We start from the raw sequence: 13,916 nt of genomic DNA, 5'->3' as shown, positions 1-13,916 counted from the left end.
TATTGTTTCATTCTTTAACTATTAATTATCAGATCTGATTTGTGGTTTAAGTTGTAGTAAGTTTTTGTGCAAACTGATTCACCCCCCCTCTCAGTTTTCTACATTGTTGCCAACAATTGGTGTCAGAGTTAGATCCTCTGAAAGAAGCATGACCACTTGAGGAGATCTAGGATGACAACTTTTTCTTCCAAGAAGGATAGTCTGAGATTTGATTGAATAAATTATGCTCTCTAGAAAAGTCAAATGCAATGTCCTTTGAGATGCATTGGAGAAGATTACTAGAAGATTACTATGAATGTATATGATATTCCTCAGAATGGTGCTACTACTTCAGATGAGATAAAGGAAGAAGAATTTAATATTAGAGCTAAGGAAGGATTGTTGAGTGCCTTGTCAGATTGTGAAATGACTAATGTGATGGACTTAGAGACTGCTCATGAAATCTGGATAAAATTGGAGACCGTGCATGAAGGTGATAGTCATGTGAAGATTTCTAAGTTGCAGAGTGTGAGATTTTGCCAAGATCTAGAGGCAATGTAAAGCACAAATAAGAGAGAACAAAATAGATGATAGGAATAAACTGTATTTTATCAAGATGAAAATACTGATCATCTGGATCATCAATCAATCATTCAATGAATTTCCCGTACAAACAATGTAGATGAGCCTGCTTATATAGGCAATGCTATATGGATATGTGAGCACACAAACATGACATGTGGCTCAATAAGAAACAAGGGTAGGTAGGAAATAGGTGTGGTAGGTAGGAGAAATAATAAAATATTCTACATGAGGTGGATCACCCACCGAAGGTGAAATTATCAGTCCACAATAAGTGGATATGATAGAGTAGTAACAAGATCAACACCATAAAAGGTGGAAATTCTCCTACACACACTATCCCAATGTGGCACAAACACCCAAGTGTCTCATACCCAACCTACCATGAAATGAATTATCCTAAGTAAATTTAAGTAAGGTGTAATAATATCCAACATGAATAATTAATTACACCAACACCCCCCCTTAAGTGCAACTTAGGGGAATGCACTTAAGTCTACAATATAACTAAGCAATGCAAGATGGGTCCCAGCTACAAGGCCATGTTAGGTACCCATGTACAAATGTAAATGCAATCTCCCATAAAGTGGGGAAAGAGAGAAAAACCCAATGGGAAAAAACCCTCCCCTAAAAGAGTAATGATGAAAGCACACAATGCTCTCAATGAGGAATAAGAGAGAAGAAGAGACCATGAAGCCTTCCCTCAATGTCGAATCTCCTACAAGGATGGTCTAATGATGGTGACCAAAATACCTCCCCATAAGGAAGAAAGAGAGCCAATACTGCACCAATAATGTCAAAGTGTGACAAAACCAGGTACCAAGTCGACGATGATGAATCACTCATTGCAACAAAATGAAGATCGGGCATGGAGACAACCTTCTTTGAGAATCATCTGGATACTCGTAAATGATAGTGTAGTCACTGAAAATTGGTCATCACTGTTACATTGCTAGCCTAATTCTTAGCATGTCTTCTATGTCACATTTGATTTTCATCATATGTTGGCATTGTGTCATTCCTCTGGTTTCAATTCATTTCAAATCCAACCCTCATCAATCTCATTCAATCACATTTGGTCCTAAATCATTATAATTGGCATTTTTTAAATCATTCGAATTGGTATCATCTTGACAATTAGACTTAATTCCCTCTTTGTTGATAATTAATCAATCATTAATTATCAACCTCAATATCAATTAATATTATCAAGTCATTATCAATCAATCTTATCAGTCTCTTATCAAAATCATTATCAATTTTGGGTCTTTTTCGATCCTGTGTCCTATTTTGTTGTCAAATTCAGTCAATTGTCATTAATTTTCATCAATTATTAGCCAATCAATCATCACTATTGGGACTTAATTCATCATTAGGGTTGGTATCTTAATTTATTCAAATCATTTCCCCTAGGTTAATTAATTAAATAATTAATTAATCCCCTTTCTTACTAACATGTCTCTTTTTGAATAAATAAATATATATTTATTTATTCACCATATTTTTGTCCATGTCACAATTAATATTTTTTTTAATATTAATTGGCTAATTTGATTTTATGAGTGAAATTAATAATTATTAATTATTAATTTCCACCTCACTCAAATGTCTTCACTTAAGTGATTCACTTTCTAAAAAGTGAATCACTTGTCTCCTCTCTCAAAGGCAAAGTTTCCATTTTCAACCAAGTGTTGAAAATGGAATTGTCCTTCTAACTCATCTTCCACTTGCCATCAAAATGGTAATTTTCCCAAGAGACTCCCCTTTGCATGCAATGTCGACCGTCAGATTGAATCAATCTCATCCGTCGAATTCTTGTCTCATCTCTCTCCAAATTCTATAAATTGGATGAATTTCTTCAATCAAGACTGATCAGATTATCGAATTTCTAATCAATCATGCTTCGAGTACTTTTGAGCAATTTTCTTACCTACTTGCTTTCAATCATGTATGTGCACTTGTAGGTGAGATCCACAACCAAACTATTTGAAGAGGAAAGAAGAACAATGGAGCTGCATGAAGGAAGCATTCAGATCTGCATATGGTTTGCATAATCTTTATATTTTGAATGTTCTACTTTCATATCTCTATTGAGTGTGTTTTAGGATAGATCATTGCATTTAAGCTTTCGTGATTGGGCTAGATTAGTATTTTGATTTGCATGTGATGATTTCTGATTTCCTAGATACAGATAGAATTACTGGTATAATATAAGTCTCACGGGATCAATGCACAAATGTGTACAATCTAAGTCTCAACTAGAGCCATGCACCAAGTCTCACAAGATATTCTTAATCTACGTGTACAAGAGGATTACATCAAATATGTCAACAATGACAAGATACAAAGAGGTGTGGCACTTTATGATAGTGCGAGTACAACATTGCTCATGCAAGAGCATACAACATGATAGTGCAAATCTGGAAACATGAAAATGATGCCACCAAGAAGCCCTGTAGAATACTGCAGAAAAAGACACCTCCGATTGGGATGTAGCCAAGAGATATAAAGGAGCAAATCGACCCCCCCTTGACTATCGGTTGGAAGCACTGCAAGACAGGTATGAAGTGACAAGAAACAAAGTGTTCCCAATTTGACTTATTCCATGATATTTTTGTTTTTAGAAGATTTTAAAAATCTAAATAAAAACAATTTATTATGCCCATAAAAAAAACTTTATTAAAAAATAAAGAAAAAAATAATAAAAGCAATCATTTTTTTTTGAAATAAATAAAAACTTTAATAAGAATTTATTGAAGATAAAAGAACTATAAAAGTTTATTTTTTATTATTAAATTACTTATTTAAAAATATAAGAAAAACAAATTTTTTTATTTATTAAATTTTTTAAAAAATAAAAAAATATAGCTACCCCCCCACACGAGGAGAGGCCCATAGGTACACTGCGGGACCATTGCAAGTACACTGCGGGGCCACAGGTAAACTGCACTGTACCCGCAATCTATGAAGCCCCCCACAAAATAAATTTTAAAACAAAAAAAAACTTTGTAAACAATGCCCCCCTTTTTAATTTTTTTTTTTTTATAATTTTCTGAAAAAAAATAAACAGAAAAAAATTCAAAAAAAATTCAGACATATACCTGCAAGTCCGTACGACAGGCCAAAAGGGGAGATTTTTTCAACTTGGGGTAACGGAGGCCGATTTCGATGAATTGAAAGTTGATCTTGGATTTTTTGGGCCTTCTGAGCGCAATGGCGATGACGGATTTGGCCAAAAATGCTCCAAAATTGCAGATCGCTGCCTAGACAAGTCACCACCCTCCACCTTCAAACGGCTCTAGATTTGGCCTCGGATGTCGGATTTGGACAAAACAAAAGGCGATTCTTAATTTCTCAAACTTCCTCAATCCAATGGTGACCTCATATTTGACCCAACAAGCTCCAATAATAACCTGCAATAGAAAGCTCCAAAATGCAAACCCCAAATTTCTCTCAATTGGCGAACCAATGACACTCTAATGGCTCTAATACCATGTGATATTTTGCCAAGATCTAGAGGCAATGGAAAGCACAAATAAGAGAAAACAAAATAGATGATAGGAATAAACTGTATTTTATCAAGATGAAAATACTGATCAACTGGATCATCAATCAATTGTTCAATGAATTGCCCGTACAAACAATGTAGATGAGCATGCTTATATAGGCAAGGCTATATGGATATGTGAGCACACAAACATGACATGTGGTTCAATAAGAAACAAGGGTAGGTAGGAAATGGGTGTGGTAGGTAGGAGAAACAATAAAATATTCCACATGAGGTGGATCACCCATCGAAGGTGGAATTATCACTCCACAATAAGTGGATATGATAGACTAGTAACAAGATCAACACCTTAAAAGGTGGAAATTATCCTACACACACTATCCCATTGTGGCACAAACACCCAAGTGTCTCATACCCAACCTACTATGAAATGCATTATCTTAAGTAAATTTAAGTAAGGTGTAATAATTTCCAACATGAATAATTAAACACCAACACAGAGCTTGAAGGGAAAGTATGAGAACTTGAAGATGAGCAAAGATGAGAGCATTATTTCTTTTATGCATAAAGTGAATGAGCTTGTGTGTGGAATCAGATGTGCTTGTGTAGTATTAGAAGAATCTGAGATTTTTGCTAAAGTGTTGACATTCTTGTCTCCTGCTTACAAACATAAAGTTTCTTCTATTCATGAGATCCAGACCGTGATAAATGTGACAAGAGACATGTTGATTGGTAAACTTGTTGCTTTTGAACTGAGTGAGTTTGGAGACTCTCTTCCTAAGACTGGGTTTGCATTCAAAGCTACTATTTTTGGGACATAGAGATATGATCTGAGAGAAAGTTCTACAAGAGTATATAGATATAAGAAAGAGATGAAATAGATGGAAGATGAAGAAAGAGAGCATGAGGATCTCGAAGCACTTATTGCCAGAAGATTGGCTAAATGTGTCGGTAAGTATGAAGGAAAGTTGTCTCTTAAATGTTTTTTATGTAATACGATAGGACATTTTGCATCAAGTTGTCCGGAAAGAGATAGAAATCCTAAGAAGCCATTTATGCTACTGATGAAGTTGTGATAGATGATGAGTCAGATATGGTAAATTTAGGAGATGAATTTGTGTTCATTTCTATCAAGGAAGATGATCATGTATGTACATATTCTACAAGCTGCATTAATGAGGAGAAAGCTTTGGTTGCTAAAGTTGAGGAGAAAGATGAATGGGTAATTGATAGTGGTTTCTCTCATCATATGATAGGTGATAAGAGTAAATTTGTAAATTTAGAAAAATATGATGATTTTATAGTAAGATTTGGTGATAACAAAGCTTGTGTAATCTATAGTAAAGGTTCTATTTCTCTTTATGGTAATCACAATACTGATGATGTGTTGTATGTCAAAGGTTTAAAGCATATTATTTTGAGTGTTAGTCAGATGGTTGATAAGGGATATAACTTGCAATTAAAGAGTGGCAAATGTGAGAAATTGAGTAGCTCCAGAAGTGAGATTGCATTTTGTACAAAGACTAAAGGTAATATCCTTCACTTGAATGTTGGTGGTAAAAGTTGTTTGATTACTCATGAATTGATGAAAGCTAGTTATGGCATAGAAGAATGTGTCATGTAAATTTTGATTGCATGATTAAGATAAGTTCCACTCAAGTGGTGAGAGATCTACCAAAGTTAATAACACCTTCAAATTCAGTATGTAAGGAATGTCAATTAGGGAAGCAAACAAGAGTTACTTATAAGAGAAATTTTATAATTATAATGGATTGTTGGATCTTTTGCATACTGATCTGTGTGGTCCTTCTAAACTAAGAATATTCTAGGGTGATAGGTATTTCATGTTGTTGATTGATGATTACTCAAGAATGATGTGGGTTACCATCTTAAGGGAGAAGTCTGAAGCATTGGAGAAGTTCAATATTTTCAAAGCTAGGGTTGAAACTGAGACTGAATTGAAGCTGAAGTGTCTGAGATCTGATAGAGGTGGAGAATTCACTTCGAGTGAGTTTAATACATATTATGAAGAGCATGGAGTTACGAGACAATTATCTGCTCTTAGGACACCACAACAAAATGGTGTTTTAGAGGGAAAGAATAGAACAACTCAAGAAGTTGCTAGAACCATGATGATTGAAGGAAATGTTTTGCATGTGTATTGGAGAGAAGTTGTGAGTACTATAGTATACACTCTTAACCAAGTAAATGTCAAAGGTGATATTGGTAAAACTCCTTATGAGTTATGGTTTGGTCATGCTCCTACTATTAGATATTTCAAAAGTTTTGGAAGTAGATGCTTTATCAAACAAGATGAAGATATTGGAAACTTTTGTTGGCATTATTGGCATTAAGTTGTCATTGATGTCTACTAGTTTGGCATGGTCACTGGTGAGTAAGAAGTGGTGATTGGTATGGGAGAAGTATGACATGATGATGTCAATCCATATGTGTAAGAAGATAGAAGGAAGATTATTGGTACACATGAAATGCATCATCTACCGGTAACGCAGGACCATCGACAAGGCAAAGCAAGAAAACAAAAGAATAATTGAAGGATGTAAACCAGTACAATTAGAAAAGTTTAATGCTGTTGGTTAATGGACTGAATAGTAGGACCAACATGTTTGATGGAAGGCCAAGTTGATCCACCGATAGAAAAGAGGTTTGTAGGGATGAAGGCCCACCAATGAAGTTAGGTTATATTGGTAAGGTGAGTTGAACCAGTAGTCAATCTTGGTCTGTGAAGCATGTCAAAATGACATAGCAAACCAAGCATAGATGGATGTCAACAAGGATGATAGGTGGAAGCCAGGTGGTGATCATGTAGAGTTCGATGAAGTGTTCATCAATGTAACAGTCAGCAAGCAAGTCAACTTTTATGAAGAACCCACAAATCATGGAAGGACGGTAGAAGGTTGCAGCTCGAGGAAGACAAGGTGACAAATGATTGAGCTGATTCTGCAAGAAGATCTGATCTTCATACCCATTTTCTGAAGGAAACAACTGAGCCATTAATGGCATGTGACAGAGAAACACAAAAATGCATAGTGCAGACATCCAAATATAGAAAATGCACATTAAGGCATTGGTGGTGTTGATCGATGACATGCAAATCATCTCTCCAGAAAAGAAGATCGGACCAAATCTAAAATGGATTGAGTTGGTGAAGGAAAAACCTAACACGACATTGTTTGAATCTTGTTTTGGTAGGAATCCTAGAAGATAAATATGTGAACTTGAGACTAGAATCGATTGATGGTTGATGCAAACAGTTAGAGAGAAGAGATCCTGACCAAGGAGAAAGATTATCTTCCTTAGATTTTATTTTGAGAAATTTGCAGTATGAGTTAGCAGGAAAACCGATGTGAGGGTCTAACCTGTAGAGACAGAGTAATCGACAAACTATTGCAGTTCTAATAGTCAAACAAAGTGGTGGGCAGTGATTGGTTAAGAAGGCATCGAAGAGTGACACAGTGAAGTGTGAGGCTGAGAGAGAGAGAGAAGAGAGACTGGGAGTAACCAGTAAGTGATCAAAGAGAGTAATCTAATAACTAATAGTGTGAGAACAAGTGAAGAGGAGGAAGTTGTTAACTGATAGAAATCCATTGATCAGGTATTGTAGAACTCATTTTCAACCAGGTGCTATAACTGTATCAAAATTGTATTTCATTATACAACACCAAGTTGGAGCTTGGTGTAGGGGTCGGTGCCCTAAATCAGTAGGGGTTGGTGCTCCTTGGGTTCGTTCCCTAAATCATTGTAATCTATTGTTTCAGTGTGAGGCTGGATTGGAGTAGTAGACTCCAACAACATATCTCACTGAGGTTTTTCCCATATTGGGTTTTCCTTGTGCATTAGGTGTTCTGGGTTATGCATTTGTGTGTTTGCCTTTTTTTTATATCCACTCTTATCTTACCGATTTGTTGGTTTAGTGTCTAGGTTGATAACCGGTATTCCAAGCTTGGTTTAAAATAAATAAATTAAAGTATTAATTCACCCCCCTCTCAGTGGTACATTGTGTTCGACAATTTGTATCAGAGCCTAGGTTCCCAGTTGATCAAAGCTTGGGTAGATTTTGGTCAAAGAACACAATGGCAAGAAATGAGTCTACCTCCTTAAAAGCCCCCATGTTTGATAGATCTAACTATGCCTTCTGGAGTAGAAGAATGGAGACCTATGTTTCCTTGCTTGGCTTTGATGTGTGGATGTCTGTCAAGAATAGGTATATGTTGAAAAATGCACACTCCAATGAGAAATTGTAAGTGATTGAAGGTATTGTCATTGATGGAAACCTTACAATCCTATGATACCGGTAGGCACCAGCACCAGAAGACTCTACACCGACACACAGATCATCGACACCAAAAAGGAAGATTACCGGCACCATGGCTGACAGGAATTTTGTTGAAATGTATTTTGTATTTAATTGTAAATTTTTTTATAAGCCGACTTGGTGGATTGTAATATGACTCATATAAGTATGAGATCATTGTAGATCATGTTGGCATTTTTTATGTTTATTTTGTGATTGTCATTGATGGACACACACTTGTATTGAGATCTCCTTTATATGTATGAGCTAGAGCTCAACTGGTATTTGTTACAACTGGTATGTTCTATTCTAGTCTTTAGACTATTGGTAATTTTGCAAAATGTGTTTCCTAGTCTGAAGTGGCATGTCGACCCCAAGCGGTTCATAGATCTCAAGTGGTACGAGGAAGAAAAGCGGCATACCACATTCTTACCAGTCTTCATTTTTGTCAAACCGACAACCAGTATTTTGTATGAACCGGTAATACTCTATGATGAGTTAACAACCAGCATTTTGTGATGAGTTACCAATCCACCGATTGATTGACGGTGCCGACACACTAATGGTGCTTTTTGTGTCGTGTTACTGAGTATGTCTAGATTCATTGAACCTAGGAAATTGTAATGTAATCCTATTGGACCGACATGAAATCAGATTCCTTTAAAAGGACATCATGTCTAGGGTTTTAGGTTGTTGCTGAAAGGGTTTATGTTGTGCTAGGGTTTAAGGTGATTGTTGAGTTGTTGAAGAGCGATCTTATCTAAGAAGATCAAGTTGTAACTGAGAGAGAGATAGAGAAGACTGAAGTAATGTTGGAATGCATTAGCAGTGAACTATACTGGATCTAACCAAGCAGTTTGTGCTATTAGATAGATCAAACACTTGTTGATTACTCACATCTTTGACAAGTCTGTAGCCCTTAATTGGGTAGGCCCAAAAACCTTTTGTAAAATCCTCTAACAAGGTGGTTCACTTCCATGAATCTAAAATCCTCTAACAAGGTAGTCTTTAATCAGACTTATCTCCTAATAGAGATTGAGATCCCTAACAGGATTTGTTTTGGTGAAGAGCATTATAAGACCTTAACCGGTTTGGTTTCTATTCTATAGATAGTGACTTGTGAGTTCCATCTCACCGTGGTTTTTCCCATTCGGGTTTCCACATCAAATATCTTGTGTTATGGTTGTATTGCTTTTGTGGGTGAATGCTTTATTTGCATTTTGGTTTGCATGTGTGATAACCGGTCTGTCTGTTAAACTATTTTACCGGTTTATCTTCAAACTGTTTAAGTATTTAAGTATAGAGTTTTTTTTGGCATACTAATTCACCCCCCCCTCTTAGTATTCATCAATTGGTATTAGAGTCTACCTTTCTATAAGTTTAACCAATTGGAAAGAGATATGGGGGAATACACCTTGAGGGAACTTACTCAACGGCTCACTCAGTCTGAGCAAGCCTATGATGATCTTATGGTCAAATACAAGGCATCTCAAGCAAAAAGGAGAGAACATGCAGAGAAGTTGATGGAGCTATCTGAAAGTAGTTCTGAAGATGAAGCAAATATGGCAGCCATGATTGCAGAAGTAAATAAACTAAATAATTGAAACTCCAATCTGAGAAAGGAGTTGGAAGGACTGACTATCTGGTTTAGTCAAGAGCTTGAGAACCGGAGAAAAGCTGAAGATCTGGTAAAGGAAAGAGATCATGAGATCTCCGAGTTGAAACAAGAGATTAGTGCACTAACTGCTCGCCTTCATGAGAGTAGAATGGAAAAGGAAGACATGCAAGGAGAACTGAACATAGCCATCTCCGAAAATGTAAGCCTAATGGAGACAAATACTGCTATTTCCAAAGAACTCTCTGAGTCAAAGGAAATACTTGCTAAGTTTAGCAAAAGAACTGTCAAGTTAGAGAAAAAGCTTGAGTCATCTAGACCGGTAAAGAATACCAATGGACTTGGTTTCTCTGGACATGAGGAAGGAGAATATTTAGGAACAAATGCTGAAGCATCAAAAAAGCAACCAACACTCAAAGGAAAAGGTAAGCAAAAATTCAAACCTGTTTGCTTTAACTGTCTTAAAGAAGGACACATTGCCAATGTATGTAGGAGCAAAGCCTAAAATAATTTTCCTTACTTTATCAACAATGTACCTAGATCCAATAAGTTCAATGGTCATTGTTATGCATGCAACAAGTTTGGGCATAGAGCATCTGAATGCAGGTCTATCATGAACAATACCAGAAGATATCCTCAGAGGACCCAAGGAGCTGGTCTGAAATCTTTTGTGAACTGAAACCCTAACCGGTTTAATGCTTACAATTATCAATCAGGCAACAATGGTTATCAACTGGCAACCGGATGGACAAAAAACTGTTGGATCTGTCATGGACATGGTCACACTGCTACTACATGCAGAAGGAAGAATGGAAACATGAACAATGGACCTTGGAGAGCACCTGGATTGGTTTGCTATCACTGCAACAAATTGGGTCACATTGCAAGATTCTGCAGAAGCAGAAAGAGTATATCTGATGATATACCGATCACTCAGAAAGGAGAAATTGATGTTGAAATAGTTCAAGCGGACATGAACAAAACCTGGAGGAAGAAACCAACAATGGTCGAAGAGGAACCGGTTTCTACACCTAGTGTGGAAATATCAGAACTGGAAACTAAGCTCCAAAAAGGCTTAGGGGGAGAAAACGACGAAATGTTTATAAACCCCTGGTTACATCAGTAAAAGACCTTAATTAGTATGTAATACCTGTCACTTGGCAGAAGACCGGAAATAGTAAAAGAGGCAAATTAGGGTTTATGCCCTAATAGAGGAGCATTAATGGTGGTAGGTGAGTGACATGTATAAAAGCATTTTTCAAATCATTTCTCACTATCTGTTTTTGAGCGAAGAAATTTTTTTAAAGTGCAGAGCGAAGAAAAGGCGATTTGAGCTAAGATTTCAAGAAATTGACAAGTCTTGAAGGAGATTCAAATCCAGTTTGCAAGCGGTCGTGGAGAACACAAAGAGGTGATTTGGTAACTAACAGAGAGTGGAGTGAAGCAGAATCAGGAAGCCCTAAATTCACATTGTAAAGGTATTTTTCGTGTTCTTGAAATACTCAACAATGGCTTCCACATCTCATACCAGTTCTAGTACATCCATTGAGTTGGAAAGTTTTATTCAAAGGAAGTCCAAATATAATGCCTTATCACAAGTTCCGCCTGGAGTCATAGTTGAAGAGGGAATTTCAGATTATATTGATTGCAAAATAGAAGACCTAGGGTCTTTAGCAATTCACACCCAGTTAGGTTTATTTTGTAGCAAGGACAAGAAAATCAAACCGGAGTTTAGTATCCTAGAGAAAAAGAAACTCCATAATGCAGTATACTTTCTAGAAGATTTTATGGAGGATCATATCAGGATCATTTTGAGTAGAGTCCATGGTGACAAGATGTACCTAGAGAGGACGCATGATATCACGCCACAGGCAATTCATGCAGTCACCAGTTTCTGTAACACAGGGGAAGTGCCAGCCCTAAGAATGGTAAGCAAAACGAAAATGGCCAAGCTCACCGGTTTAACAAGTGACTCACAGGGTATGAAAGTTAACCCAATCAAGGATGATCTGGTGAAATACGCCTGCATGGTGATAGGCTACGGAACATTCTCAGCCATCAAGATTAATTCTGTATCTACTGCAGCGGTAAATGCCGCTTACCAAATGATTAAAGAGGACGCATCATTTGACCTATGCACCAGTATGTAGAGGCAACTCCTATCTAATCTGAAGTTGATTAAACATGATAATGCACCGAGATTCAAGTTCGGACAACTATTGGTTGGGTTGTTTTTCTATTTCCAAGGCTACTTTCCTAGAGTAGGAGATGTCCAGTGGTCTCCTGACCAACCGGTAACCAAGCAGATCAAGGAAAGCATACAAGCCATTGGAACCGGTTACCCTGAGGTGCTAAACAAATATTTTGATGAGTTCAGAAGGAAGCTGAGTCAAAGGGTAAGGATCTCAGGTGACATCCTTAAGAAATACGAAGATGACATTTGTTTCACCATTCAGGTGGACAAATGCCTAATGGAGGCTGTTGAGCCTAGAATGGAAGAAGTGGAGCCAATGGGCTATGAGGTGATGTATGATATGCTAGAAGGGTATGCCTCAACCCTTATTGCCTCGCCTCTTGATCCTAAGGCTAAAAGGACCAGAACCTACTTGGAGAGGATTGCACCGGCTGAGGAACCATCTGTTAAGAAAGGAAAAGAACCGACAGCAAAGAAAGCCAAGGCAATGCCTACAGCATCGGCACCAGCTACTACTGCAACTCCAAGAGTGACCAAGCGGTCACCTGCAAAGAAGAAACTGAAAGTGGCACTGGCAAAAGTCTTCGAAAGAAAAAGGAAGACTAAGTCAAATGAACCAGACTCCGAAGAGACTGAGTCTGATGAAAAGCCAAAGAAGGCCAGATAGACAAAGAAGATGAAGAAGAATGAACCAGCAGCATCCGCACTGGTAAATATTGATATCTCCTCATACAAACCTTTGACACATTATCAAAGGACAATAAAGAATATTAGGAGAAAATTACTTCATGATTTAGTAGATTATTATGATGATTTTAGTGATGAGGAGAAAGAAGAAGTATTACAGGAAATCATTATTTATTTGTGTAAAAATGACTGGTCGCCATCAGAGATTAAATCTCAGACACCGGATTCTTTATATAAAGCATTAGATAATAAATGGCACATTGCCATTGAGAAAGAATAGGAGATTAGAGAGAAAGTCTTTGCACAGTACTTTCCCGACCTCTCAAATTTAGAATTATTTGATGTTTTGGATCATAATAAAGGACTCTTCTTCACAAGGAGAAGGATACTTTGGCTGTTAGAGGGGAGAATTGATGATGTTGAAAAAGACACTCATTAGCATATGGATTATGCTATCAATTCTCACAAAGCACGTATGGCCAACCTCCAAGCGGAAAAAGAACTGGTTGTATCCAAACCAGATGAAGTTTTTGATGAAGAAGGAAACCTGGTTGAAAAACCAATCGACACTATTGATGTCGATGCACTGGACATAGAAGATGTCACTCAAGACATACCTTTTGAAGGAATAGAACAGGGGCAACAAGCTGAACAGGGCAGTGAGTAAGCCAAGGACACACAGGAAGCGGCTGAGGAACAAACAGAGAAGAAGAAGAGGGATGAAGATGAGAAAACAAAGAAAGAGGAAGAGAAGAGAAAAGAGGAAGAGGAGAAAAGAAAAGATGAAGATGAGAAAAAGAGAAAAGAGGAAGAGAAGAGAAAAAAGGAAGAGGAGAAACAAAAAGATGAAGAGAAGAAGAAGTAAGAAGATGATAGGAAGAAGAACGAAGAAGAGGATAAGGAAGAAAAGAAGAAGAAGGAAGAGGAAGAAAAGAAGAAGAAGGAATAGGAAGAAAAGAAAGAAGAGGAGAAGAGGAAGGAAGTAGAGAGGAAAAAGAAAGAAGAGGAAGACAAGGCACAAGAACAGAAGAAGGAA

Source organism: Cryptomeria japonica, chromosome 4 (genome assembly GCF_030272615.1).
Source record: "Cryptomeria japonica chromosome 4, Sugi_1.0, whole genome shotgun sequence".
Taxonomy (NCBI): domain Eukaryota; kingdom Viridiplantae; phylum Streptophyta; class Pinopsida; order Cupressales; family Cupressaceae; genus Cryptomeria; species Cryptomeria japonica.
The sequence above is the reverse complement of the archived record's forward strand: the minus strand, read 5'-3'. Positions refer to the sequence as shown.